At 44.3% G+C, this 12,421-nt stretch overlaps 1 non-coding gene across 1 annotated transcript; it reads right to left on the bottom strand.

Annotated features, from left to right (window-relative positions):
• Positions 1–11,271: 11,271 nt before the first annotated feature.
• Positions 11,272–11,360, bottom strand: trnar-ucu (transfer RNA arginine (anticodon UCU)). Its single transcript is given in 2 exon segments — positions 11,272–11,307; positions 11,324–11,360. It is a non-coding gene; the product is annotated as a tRNA-Arg (tRNA).
• Positions 11,361–12,421: the final 1,061 nt, after the last annotated feature.

Below are 12,421 nucleotides of genomic sequence, written 5' to 3'. Positions count from 1 at the left end.
CAAGTTTGCCGGTGACACGAAGGTTGCTGGAGTTGTGGATGGTGTGGAAGGCTGTTGTAGGTTGCAACAGGACATTGACAGGATGCAGAGCTGGGCTGAGAAGTGGCAGATGGAGTTCAACCTGGAAAAGTGTGAAGTGATTCATTTTGGAGGGTTGAATTTGAATGCAGAATACAGGCGAAAAGACAGGATTCTTGGTAGTGTGGAGGAACAGAGGGATCTTGGGGCCCATGTCCATAGATCGCTCAAAGTTGCCACCCAAGTTGATAGGGTTGTTAAGAAGGCGTATGGTGTGTTAGCTTTCATTAACAGGGGGATTGAGTTTAAGAGCCGCGAGGTTATGCTGCAGCTCTATAAAGCCCTGGTTAGACCACACTTGGAATATTGTGTTCAGTTCTGGTCGTCTCATTATAGGAAGGATGTGGAAGCTTTAGAGCGGGTGCAGAGGAGATTTATCAGGATGCTGCCTGGACTGGAGGGCATGTCTTACAAAGAAAGATTGAGGGAGCTGGGACTTTTCTCATTGGAACGAAGAAGGATGAGAGGTGACTTGATAGAGGGGTACAAGATGATGAGAGGCATAGATAGAGTGGATAGCCAGAGACTTTTTCCCAGGGTGGAAAGGGCTATCACCAGGGGGCATAATTTTAAGGTGATGGAGGAAGGTTTCGGGGAGATGTCAGAGGTAGGTTCTTCACACAAGAGAGTGGTGGGTGCATGGAATGCACTGCCAGCGGTGGTAGTAGAAGCAGATACATTAGGGACATTTAAGCGTCTCTTGGATAGGTACATGGATGATAGTAGAATGAAGGGTATGTAGGTAGTTTTGATCTTAGAGGAGGTTAAAGGTTCGGCACATCATCGTGGGCCGATGGGCCTGTACTGTGCTGTACTGTTCTATGTTCTATGTTCTGTAACACAGGTGTTGGGAGGCTCAGCCTGGCTATGCAATGTTACAAGGACGCTGAGTGACACCATCGACAACGGGACAGAGAGAAAAACACACAGAAAACTAATAGACTGTGAGGAAGCAAAAGTGTGGAACGGAGAGAGAGACAGACAACGAAACTGAGATGGAGAAACAAGACATTTGTATGATTGTGCTCTCCCTGTTGTCTAAAGGTATTTCCTGTTGTGTAAATATGTTTTCTGTTGTGTAAAGATGTACCCTATTGTTGTGTAAAGGATTTCCCTGTTATTGTTTTATTTACTGTTGCTGACCGTCTCCTCACTGTGACCATTTGCCCTGGTTTTATTGTGGCCAACATCACCATCTGGTGGTGGAGAGGAGGCTCTGCAGGAAGGGGTTGACAAAGTGGGAGAGACTCGGCTGGTCCGTGTTTGCAGTTTGTGTTCGTGTGAGCAAAAGTGATTTGTTACTGATTGATGTGTTCACTAGAAGGAAAAAGCTGATTGCAATCGAGCGCATCTTGCTTTTATGGGGAAACACTTGATGTTTTGAAAGTGAACTGTTTGTCTTCCTACCAAACATAAATAGCAGAGAATGGTTTCAATCCATCGACCTCTGGGTTATGGGCCCAGCACGCTTCCGCTGCGCCATTCTGCAAACTGCTGTTTTAAATTTTAGCTGCCTGTTAGTGAAATATGTTCATTTCCCCAATGTTTTTATCAAAATAGGATTGTGGTCGGATTTCTCAAGAATCCCGGACTCAGCAACACACGTGCTGACAGACTCACCCTCACTGCACAATGACACAAGGACACTGAGTAACAGCACCGACAATGAGGCAGGCAGAGAAAGACACACAGAAAACCATGAAGAGATTATCAGGACCCAGAAAGGAACAGACAGAGAAAGACACACAGAAAACCAGGAAGAGATTATCAGGACCCAGAAGGGAACAGACAGAGAAAGACACACAGAAAACCAGGAAGAGATTATCAGGACCCAGAAGGGAACAGACAGAGAAAGGAACTGAGCAAACCAGCAAGAGACAGCGAAAGACTCATGATTTATGTAATTGTGTTCTCTGTTGTGTAAAGATGTTCCCTGTGTTCTTTTAAAGATATTTCCTGCTGTGTAATATGTTCTCTGTTGTGTTACTGTATTCGCTGTTGTGTAAAGATGTTCTCTGTTATTGTGTAAAATGGTTCCCTGTTGGGTAAAGGTCTTCTCAGTTGTGTAAATATGATCCGTCTTGTGTAAAAGTGTTCCCTGTTGTTTAAATATGTTCCCTGCTCTGTAATGTAGAGCTGAGTCTGCACTAATGGAATTGCTACAGTATCATCCAGTCTGATACTGTATGAGGGCTGGAATATGATCCAACGCACAGTCTATACAAATTAAATTGCTATTGTATCTTTTAGTTTCACAATCCGGGGGAGTTTTAAACTGAATTCTCAGTTGGTATCTCAGGTTATACTATCTTTCAGATTCTCTCAATCTGATATCACACTTGAGATTTAGACTTAAGAAAGGATGTACTGGCATTGGAGGAGTTCAAAAGCGATTCACTCAGCTGATTCCTGAGATAAAGGGGTTGACTTATCAAGAACGGCTAAACAGGTTATTCATTCGAGTTCAGAAGAATGAGGGGTGATCTTTTTGAAACGTACAAGATTCTGAGGGGGCTTAACAGGGTGAAGAAGGGTCTCTGACCTGAAACATTAACTCTGCTTCTCTCTTTACAGATGCTGCCAGACCTGCTGAGTATTTCCAGCATTTCTTGTTTTTATTAACAGGGTAGATGTTGAGAAAATGTTTCCACTAGTGGGGAATCTCAAACTAGGCGACATAGTTACAGAATAAGGGGACACTCATTTAAACTGAGATGCAAATGAATTTCTTCTCTCAGAGGGGAGTGAATGTCTGGAATTCTCTACCCCAGACAGTATTGGAGGCTAAATCACTGAAAGTATTTAAAGAGGATGTAAATAGATTTTTGAAATATTGGAGAGTTGAGGGCTATGAAGAGCTGGCATGAAAGAGGAGTTGAGGTCTGGGGCAGATCAGCCATGATCTTACTGAATGGCAGGGCAGGCTTGAGGGGCCGAATGGCCTACTCCTGCTCCTATTTCTTCTGTTCTTATGTTATGTTATATCTAATGTATATGTCAGGATGCACTATGGGAATTAATACTGAAACTTATAAACTCATAATGTGTGTAAATATTGGGCTGATATTTAACTTGAATCTCAGAGTACATTATTGTGGTTAATTCTGTCAGTTTGAAAAGGGAACTCTGTGCCATAATGAAAACAAGAAATGCTGGAAATACTCAGCAGGTCTGGCAGCATCTGTGGAGAGAGAACAAAGTTAATGTGAGCTAAGGAAACAGACCTGAACTGTTAACTGTTTCTCTCTGCACAGATGCTGCCAGACCAACTGAACATTTCCAGCATTTTCTGTTTTTATTTCAGCAACACAGGTGTTGGGAGGCTCAGCCTGGCTACACAATGTTACAAGGATGCTGAGTAACACCATTGACAACGGGACAGAGAGAAAAACACACAGAAAACCAATAGACTGTGAGGAAGCAAAAGTGAGGGACAGAGAGAGAGACAACGAGACTGAGATGGAGAAACAAGGCATTTGTATGATTGTGTTCTCCCTGTTATCTAAAGGTATTTCCTGTTGTGTAAATATGTTTTCTGTTGTGTAAAGATGTACCCTGTTGTTGTGTAAAGGTTTTCCCTGTTATTGTTTTATTTTCTGTTGCTGACCGTCTCCTCACTGTGACCATTTGTCCTGGTTTTATTGTGGCCAACATCACCATCTGGTGGTGGAGAGGTGGCTCTGCAGGAAGGGGTTGACAAAGTGGGAGAGACTCGGCTGGTCCGTGTTTGCAGCTTGTGTTCGTGTGAGCAAAAGTGATTTGTTGCTGATTGATGTGTTCACTGGAAGGAAAAAGCTGATTGCAATAAAGTGCCTTTGGAAGCATCTTGTTATTATGGGTAAACACTTGATGTTTTGAAAGTGAACTGTTTGCATTATTACCAAGCATAAATAGCAGAGAATGGTTTCGATCCATCAACCTCTGGGTTATGGGCCCAGCACGCTTCCGCTGCGCCACTCTGCTTACTGCTGTTTTCAATTTCAGCTGCCCGTTAGTGAAATATGTTCATTTCCCCAATGTTTTTATCAAAATAGCATTGGAGTCGGATTTCTCAAGAATCCCAGACTCAGCAACACACGTGCTGACGGACTCACTGCACAATGACACAAGGACACTGAGTAACAGCACCGACAATGAGGCAGGCAGAGAAAGACACACAGAAAACCAGGAAGATATTATCAGGACCCAGAAAGGAACAGACAGAGAAAGGTACTGAGCAAACCAGCAAGAGACAGCGAGATAAAAGCAAAATACTGCGGATGCTAGAAATCTGGAATAAAAACAAGAAATGCTGGAACCACTCAGCAGGTCTGGCAGCATCTGTGGAAAGAGAAGCAGAGTTAACGTTTCGGGTCAGTGACCCTTCATCGGAACGAAGAGTTAACGTTTCGGGTCAGTGACCCTTCATCGTTCCGATGAAGGGTCACTGACCCGAAACGTTAACTCTGTTTCTCTTTCCACAGATGCTGCCAGACCTGCTGAGTGGTTCCAGCATTTCTTGTTTTTATTATAAGAGACAGCGAGAGACTGATGAACACCACTTGGAGGGAGCACTGAGGGTGGCAAGGGTCCAGAATGTAGTCTGGCTGGGGGGTTTCAATGTCCATCACCATGAGTGGCTCGGTAGCACCACTACTGACCATGCTGGCCGAGTCCTAACGGACATAGCTGCTCGATTGGGTCTGCAGTAGGTGGTGAGGGAACGAACAAGAGGGAAAAACATACTTGACCTCATCCTCACCAATCTGCCTGCTGCAGATGCATCAGTCCATGACAGTATTGGTAGGAGTGACCACTGCACAGTCCTTGTGGAGATGATGTCCCGTCTTCACATTGAGGATACCCTCTATCGTGTTGTGTGCCACTACCACTGTGCTAAATGGGATAGATTTTGAACAGATCTAGCAATGTATAACTGGGCATCCATGAGGTGCTGTGGACCATTAGCAGCAGCAGAATTGAAGTCAACCACATTCTATAACCTCATGGCCCGGCATATTCCCCCACTCTAACATTACCAACAAGCTGGGGACCAACCCTTATTCAATGAAGAGTGCAGGAGGGCATGCCAGGAGCAGCACCAGGCATACCTTGAAATGAGGCATCAGCCTGATGAAGCTGCAGCCCAGGATTACTTTCATGCCAAACAGCAGAAGCAGCATGTAATAGACAGGGCTAAGTGATCCCACAACCAACGGATCAGATCTACACCCTGCCACATCCAATGATGAATGGTGGTGGACAATTAAACAACCAACAGGAGGAGGTGGCTCCACAAATATCCCCAACCTCAATGATGGGGGAGCCCAGCACATCAGTGCAAAAGACAAGGATGAAGAATTTGAAACAATCTGCAGCCAGAAGTGCCGGGTTGATGATCCATCTCGGCCTCCTTCTGAAGTCCCCAGCATCACAGATGCCAGTCTTCAGCCAATTCGATTCACTCCACGTGATATCAAGAAACGATTGAAGGCACTGGATACAGCAAAGGCTACGGGCCCTGACAATATTCCGGCAATAGTACTGAAGACCTGTGCTCCAGAACTTGCCGCGCCCCTAGCCAAGCTGTTCCAGTACAGCTACAACACTGGCATCTACCCGGCAATGTGGAAAATTGCCCAGGTATGTCCTGAACACAAATAGCGGGACAAATCCAACCCAGCCAATTGCTGCCTCATCAGTCTACCCTCAATCATCAGTATAGTGATGGAAGATGTCATCGACGGGGCACTTGCTTCACAATAACCTGTTCAGTGATGCTCAGTTGGGTTCCGCCAGGGCCATTCAGCTCCTGACCTCATTACAGCCTTGGTTCAAACAAGGACAAAAGAGCTGAACTCAAGAGGTGAGGTGAGAGTGTCTGCCCTTGACATCAAGGTAGCATTTGACTGAGTATGGCATCAAGGAGCCAGAGTAAAACTGGAGTCAATGCGAATCAAGAGGAAAACTCTCCACTGGTTGGAATTGCACCTAGCACAAAGGAAAATGGTTGTGATTGTTGGAGGTCAATCATCTCAGCTCCAGGACATTACTGCTGGAGTTCCTCAGGGTAGTATCCTCGGCCCAACCTTCTTCACTACTTCATCAGTGACCTTCCTTCAATCATAAGGTCAGAAATGGGGATGTTCACTGATGATTGCAAAATTTAGCACCATTCGCGACTCCTCAGATACTGAAGCAGTCCATGTAGAAATGCAGCAAGACCTGGACAATATCCAGGCTTGGGCTGATAAGTGGCAAGTAACATTCGCGCCACACAAGTGCCAGGCAATGACCATCTCGAACAAGAGAGAATCTAACGATCTCCCATTGACATTCAACGGCATTACGATCGCTGAATCCCCCACTATCAACTTCCTGGGGGTTCCCATTGACCAGAAACTGAACTGGAGTAGCCTTATAAATAGTGTGACTACATGAGCTGGTCAGAGGGTAGGAATCATGCGGTGAGTAACTCACCTCCTGACTCCCCAAGCCTGTCCACCATTTACAAGGCACAAGTCTGGAGTGTGATGGAATACTATCCACTTGCCCGGATGGGTGCAGCTCCAACAACATTCAAGAAGCACGACACCATCCAGGACAAAGCAACACGCTTGATTGGCACCCCGTCCACAACATTCACTCCCTTCACCACTGACGTACAGTGGCAGCAGTGTGTACCATCGACAAGATGCACTGCAACAATGCACCAAGGCTACTCAGGCAGCACCTTCCAAACCTGCATCCTCTATTGCCTAGAAGGACAAGGTCAGCAGATGCATGGGAACACCACCACCTGAAAGTTCTCCTCCAAGCTACACATCATCCTGACTTGGAACTCGATCGCCATTCCTTCACTGTCGCTGGGTCAAAATCCTGGAACTCCCTTCCTAATAGCACTGTGAGTGTACCTACCCCACATGGACTGCAGTGGTTCAAGAAGGAAGCTCACCACCACCTTCTCATGGGCAATTAGGGATGGACAATAAATGCTGGCCTGGCTGGCGACGTCCACATCCCATGAAAGAAATAATTAAATACAATAACAGCTCATCTCAATTCCTAGTATTTCTAAATCCCACCAGTCCAACAGAACCTGAACAATTATTGCATGTTGTGATTGACGGTCTGGTCTGTAAACTGCACTGTATCACAGATTGCTGACATTTGCTAACTGGAAGTGAGAACTGCAAAATCGGGACAGTAGTTCACATAGTCTGTCAGTGTGAAAGAATCAGGCAATTTGAGGTAATAGAATTTGTCTGTAAATGTTACACTCATATTGCTTTATATTTTTATATTGAAAATAAAAGTAATCATTTCGAGAAAATAGTGACATGTTGTCCAGACTTTGGTAGCCAGGTGTTTTCGTCTTGCACTCAGCAGGGCAATCCACAAGAATACCAATTTAAAGGAAAACAACAACTTTCTTCTGTATGAGAAGAGAGTGCTGATTGGTTGGCAAGTGAGCTCTGATTGGTCGAGGCATTGCCATTCAGAATGCATCAGTTTATGGTAACTGACAGATAACTGCCCAGCTTTGTTTGAAATTTAAACCAGGCAGCTTGACTCTGATTGGTCAAGGCATTGCCCTTTGGAATGAGCCAGTGAATGGCTGTCACTTATTTTGTTTATCTGAAACTGGCACAATGTGTGTGCATGTTCTTTCCGTCAGCAAAGAACAGGGCCCTGTGTATTAATATATGTAGCTTACAGTACACACCAGTGCACCACACTGCGAGCCCCACTGACAGTCTTAAATCGGTTGTCAGTGTAATTCTTAGCACACTGAGAATTATTTAGCAAATGTTGTCCTATTGTGGAATCACATCTCATGTTGGATACTGTGTTTTGAGTTTTGCAAGCACGGGTTGGGTGGGTAGGGCCCATTGCGAACAGCGGAAGGGACATGTTATTTGATACAATCCACCAGTTTTGGGATGTACGGTCTAGAAACCTAGCATCACACTGGTATTGAAATTCATATATCACGTTACTTATTTGTGTGATAGGCAGGACGTCTCTTTTGCTTGACAGCAGCATCCTGTTAGTGGTGAACACCACACTTGTTGCTCCTGCATAGGAACAGCAGGAAACAGCTCGCTTCACCTGTTACTCAAATACTGGGGATATATTACCCTTCCAGGGTAATTTGAGGGAGACTGGGCACTTTTCAGGGCTCAAAATGACGTCCTTCAGCCCATTTATAAGTTTGTGTGATATACAGTGAGAAATGATCTGATCAGTGTAGCCATTGTAATGCAGGATGTCTTTGATTCGCCCTATTTCAGCATCAAGCTTGCATGGTGAGCAAATGGCTCAGCCCTATTTATGAGGTTGTCGATAAGACCAATCTTATAGCGCGTGGAACTGTAATAATCCCAACGCGTGTATTGACCAGTGAAGGTATGTTTGCGGTAGACCGTGGTAGAAAACCCCTTAGCAGATTTCTCAACTAGTACATCAAGGAAAGGGAGCTCATTTGACAGCTCCATTCCAAAGGTGAATTAGAATGTCGGATGGAGCCCATGAAGAAGTGCAAGGAAATTATTTCATGCAGCTGCGGATTCAAATATAGCAAACGTATCATCTACATATTGGAAATATGCAAGAGGTAGGAGGTTAGGTGTCATTCCCTTAAAAACAGGTTTGTCATAGAATCCAACAAAGATGTTTGTGAGAGCTGGGCCCAGAGGGGATCCCATGGCAACACCAGCGATACATGGTGTCAAAAAAACTGAACTCAACTGTGCAAGTTGCCGAGTTCATAAGTTCAATGAATACTGATTCACACAATGGTGACGGGTCTAGATCGCCATGATATAGCACTGCAGTGCAAATATCTATGGCTTCCTGAAGTGGTACATTGGTGAATAGGCTAGCAATGTCAAATGACACATGGACACGGCATTGCTATCGATAGGCAAGTCCTGTATGGTCTTCGCAAATGTGAAGGAATCCTTCACTGTGCATGTGGAGAACTTGCTCAAAAACTGGTTGTAACAATTTGCCCAACCATTTGGCAAATTCATTTCAGGATACTATTTACATTACTTCAAATAAAGGAAACACAACGACACAAAGAATTGAGCACAACGCTGAAAGTTTCACAGCAAATAGTCAAATGGGAAATGGATGAAATACAGAAAGAAAAAGCCTAAAATACTGAAAACACTCAGCCAGTCCGGAAACAACTGTGGAGAAGAGAAGCTCGGGTTAATGGTCCAGTTCTGTGACCCTTCTATATACCTGAAACATTGCTCCTACCTTCCTCTCTCCACAGATACTACTGGAACTGCTGAGTGTTTCCAGAATCTTCTGTTATTATTCAGCTTTCCAGTGTGTGCAGTATTTCTCTTTTTGAAAATAAAATATTCCCTGAGAGGAATGGAACTTTACATAAAAAATAGGAGTGGGCCATTCGGCCCATCGAAATAGCTCTGCCATTCAATAAGATCACAGCTGATCTCCTACATCAACTCCATCTTACCACACTAGCACAGATCCCTTGATTCCCTTAGTATCCAAAAACCTATCGATCTCTCTCTTGGATATACCCAATGATTGAGCATCCACATCTCTCGAGTCACAGAGAGATACAGCACTGAAAAAGGCCCTTCGGCCCACCGAGTCTGTGCCGACCAACTATCACCCATTTATACTAATCCTACACTAATCCCATATTCCTAACACATCCCCACCGACCCTATTTTTCCCTCCCACCTACCTAAACCAGGGACAATTTATCATGGCCAATTTACCTACCAACAAGTCTTTTGGCTTGTGGGAAGAAACCGGAGCACCTGGAGAGAACCCACACAGACACAGGGAGAACTTGCAAACTCCACCTAGGCAATACCCAGAATTGAACCCGGGTTGCTGGAGCTTTGAGGCTGCGGTGCTAACCACTGCGCCACTGTGCCGCCCATAATGTGTGATCTCACCAAGGCTCTGTCTAATTGCAGTCAAACTTCTTTATTCTTCTAAAAAAACTTCACAATGTTGAACACAACTATTAACTGCCATTCTGCTCTAAGAAGAAGGACCCCAGCTTCACACACCCCAGACCCCTATTCTTTCCACATTAGCTGAATTCCTGCATCTCTGATACATTCTAGTAAATCTCCTCTGCACCCTCTCTAAGGCCTTGACATTCCTGCTAAAGTGTGGAGCATGGAATTAGACACAACGCTCTAACTGAGGCCTTTAACCAGTGAGATTTATAAAGGTCCAGCGTAAATTCCTTGTCTGTGTCCCGGACTCCCATTTCTGGTTTCTGACTCAATGTCGGCTCTGAGCTGTTGAAACTGCCTGAATAAATATTTCCACCCAACAAAGCGCTCGGAATATGAGAAGGGACAAAGTGAGTGACCAAGTACATCAACTCCAAGGAAAACTCCACCATGTAGTGAAAACACTCGAAACACAACGGCTCTTTTCAGAGCCACCCACAATCTCTCTGAAAAAAACTGCACCAACATCTCTCTAGAATTGGTTTATTTCATTGGTTTTAATGCTCAGTAACTCTCTGGAACTTTCTCACTGTCTTTGTGTTTTCTGTTTCAATCTGGTATGGAGATTCTGGGAAGATGAGTTTCACTGCCTGGGAGGATCTTTGTGGTTTTCCTGCAGAAACACAAAACAAAGTATCTTTTCAGAGTCACACACCGCCTCATAGGGACAGCAGTGACCTGGGAACGGGAGCTGGGGTGTGTTTTATGCCGGAAATATCAGTTAATGATTTATGTTGTGCTCTCGTTATATTCCAATCTCTGAATTGAGCCTTTCCACCACACCAGGGTTATGGGGAGAGTTTTCATCGTTTCTTTACCAAACGTACAGACGATGTTATAAAGTTACTGATTTATCCAGATGGCGGATTCTCCCCTCACAGTGAAACGTAACATCACACCTTCACATCTGCCCATTGTTTTATAATTGAATAATTAGTCAAATGGAATTATTTGTGATGTTATTTGCCCCGAGACGGTGTTTCCTGCAGTGAAACTGATCAGTTTCAGCTCAGTCATTCAGGGACCTGGAATTCCTGCAGTTTGAGCCCGCTGTCACCCCAGCCCACTTCTGATTGGTCACCCTCTTCTCATAAAGTCAGTGACAGCACATGAGGAGGCCATTCGCCCCATTAAATCCATGTCGGGTTTCCAATCTGTTCAGTCCCCGACTCAATCCCCAAATCCCTGCGGGTCAAAATGACCGTGGCAGGACTCGAACCTGCAATCTTCTGATAACATCATAGAATATACAGAAGTCAGACACCTTATCCATTGGGCCACACAGCCATTAGCATGCATGAATGATTCAATCAGAGAACCTCGAAGCACAAAATGCAAAAAATCATTGGTTGAACCTGTCAACCTGGCAGAATATTTGAATTTGTGAAAGCCGCCAATTTCACTGTGGAAAAGAAGTGATCGACTGGAAAAGTACATAAAAATCTATTTTCCCGTAGCGGTTTAAATAAACTTTTAAAACACAATTTTGCTTTTACCGACTCAAATTGCTGGTGCTATTTTATGAACAGCTTTGTTTTGCCAATTTTTGTCAACTTCTCATCCGTAACTGACAGTAATAGACTCCGTTCAGCAATCTTTCACGCGACAAATAACTCAAATTCGGTGTGGAAGTAATAAATTACAGACTATTGGTAATTCCCCTTCACACAGGCTTCAGGGGGACAGTGAGAAGCCACTGAAATAGTTGCTTCATTCTTTTAAAAGGTTCCCATTCTGTCCTGTTACTGACGTGTTGGAATCAGATTTGTATTTAACAAGTTATTTCTGTGAAAACAAAATCCTCAACAGACCAGCTGGGAATCTAGGAATCACTGTAGTAAAATAAAAGGCTTTTGATTGAGAAGATGGGACCTTCTCACCAGCAGCCGGGTTACATTCCCCTCACATCCTTACACAGTGAGCTGCTCTTTCCCTCGAGAAATAGACAGCAGCAGTTGGAAGTTCAGTAAAAGGATCCGTTCATTGAGACAAGTTTCTGACTGACAGGTAGTGCTGAATATTAATACAAGAAGGTCCTGGAATGAGAAACAAGTGTCCAGAGTGGGGTCTGAAATCAGGACAGGGAAATGGCCAGCACTGACACAGATCATTTCATTATTACATTGATATCTGACTGTCTATAAGGAGAAGCGAGTTAAACACATGATGGTGAAAGGAATGGAAGATGACGCTGGTTGTTCCAGATGAAGAGGGATAGACAGAGGTGTGGGTACAGCAGACTTCAGACAGTAATCAGCCCTTTTAGATACTGTGGGTGGATCTGAAAAGAGCCTTTGGGATAGGGAAAAAGGCTCTTTGTTTAAAAACCCTCAAATAGCGACCTTGTA

This window comes from Heterodontus francisci, unplaced genomic scaffold, assembly GCF_036365525.1.
Source record: "Heterodontus francisci isolate sHetFra1 unplaced genomic scaffold, sHetFra1.hap1 HAP1_SCAFFOLD_330, whole genome shotgun sequence".
NCBI classification, from domain to species: Eukaryota; Metazoa; Chordata; class Chondrichthyes; order Heterodontiformes; family Heterodontidae; genus Heterodontus; species Heterodontus francisci.
The sequence above is the reverse complement of the archived record's forward strand: the minus strand, read 5'-3'. Positions and strand labels throughout refer to the sequence as shown.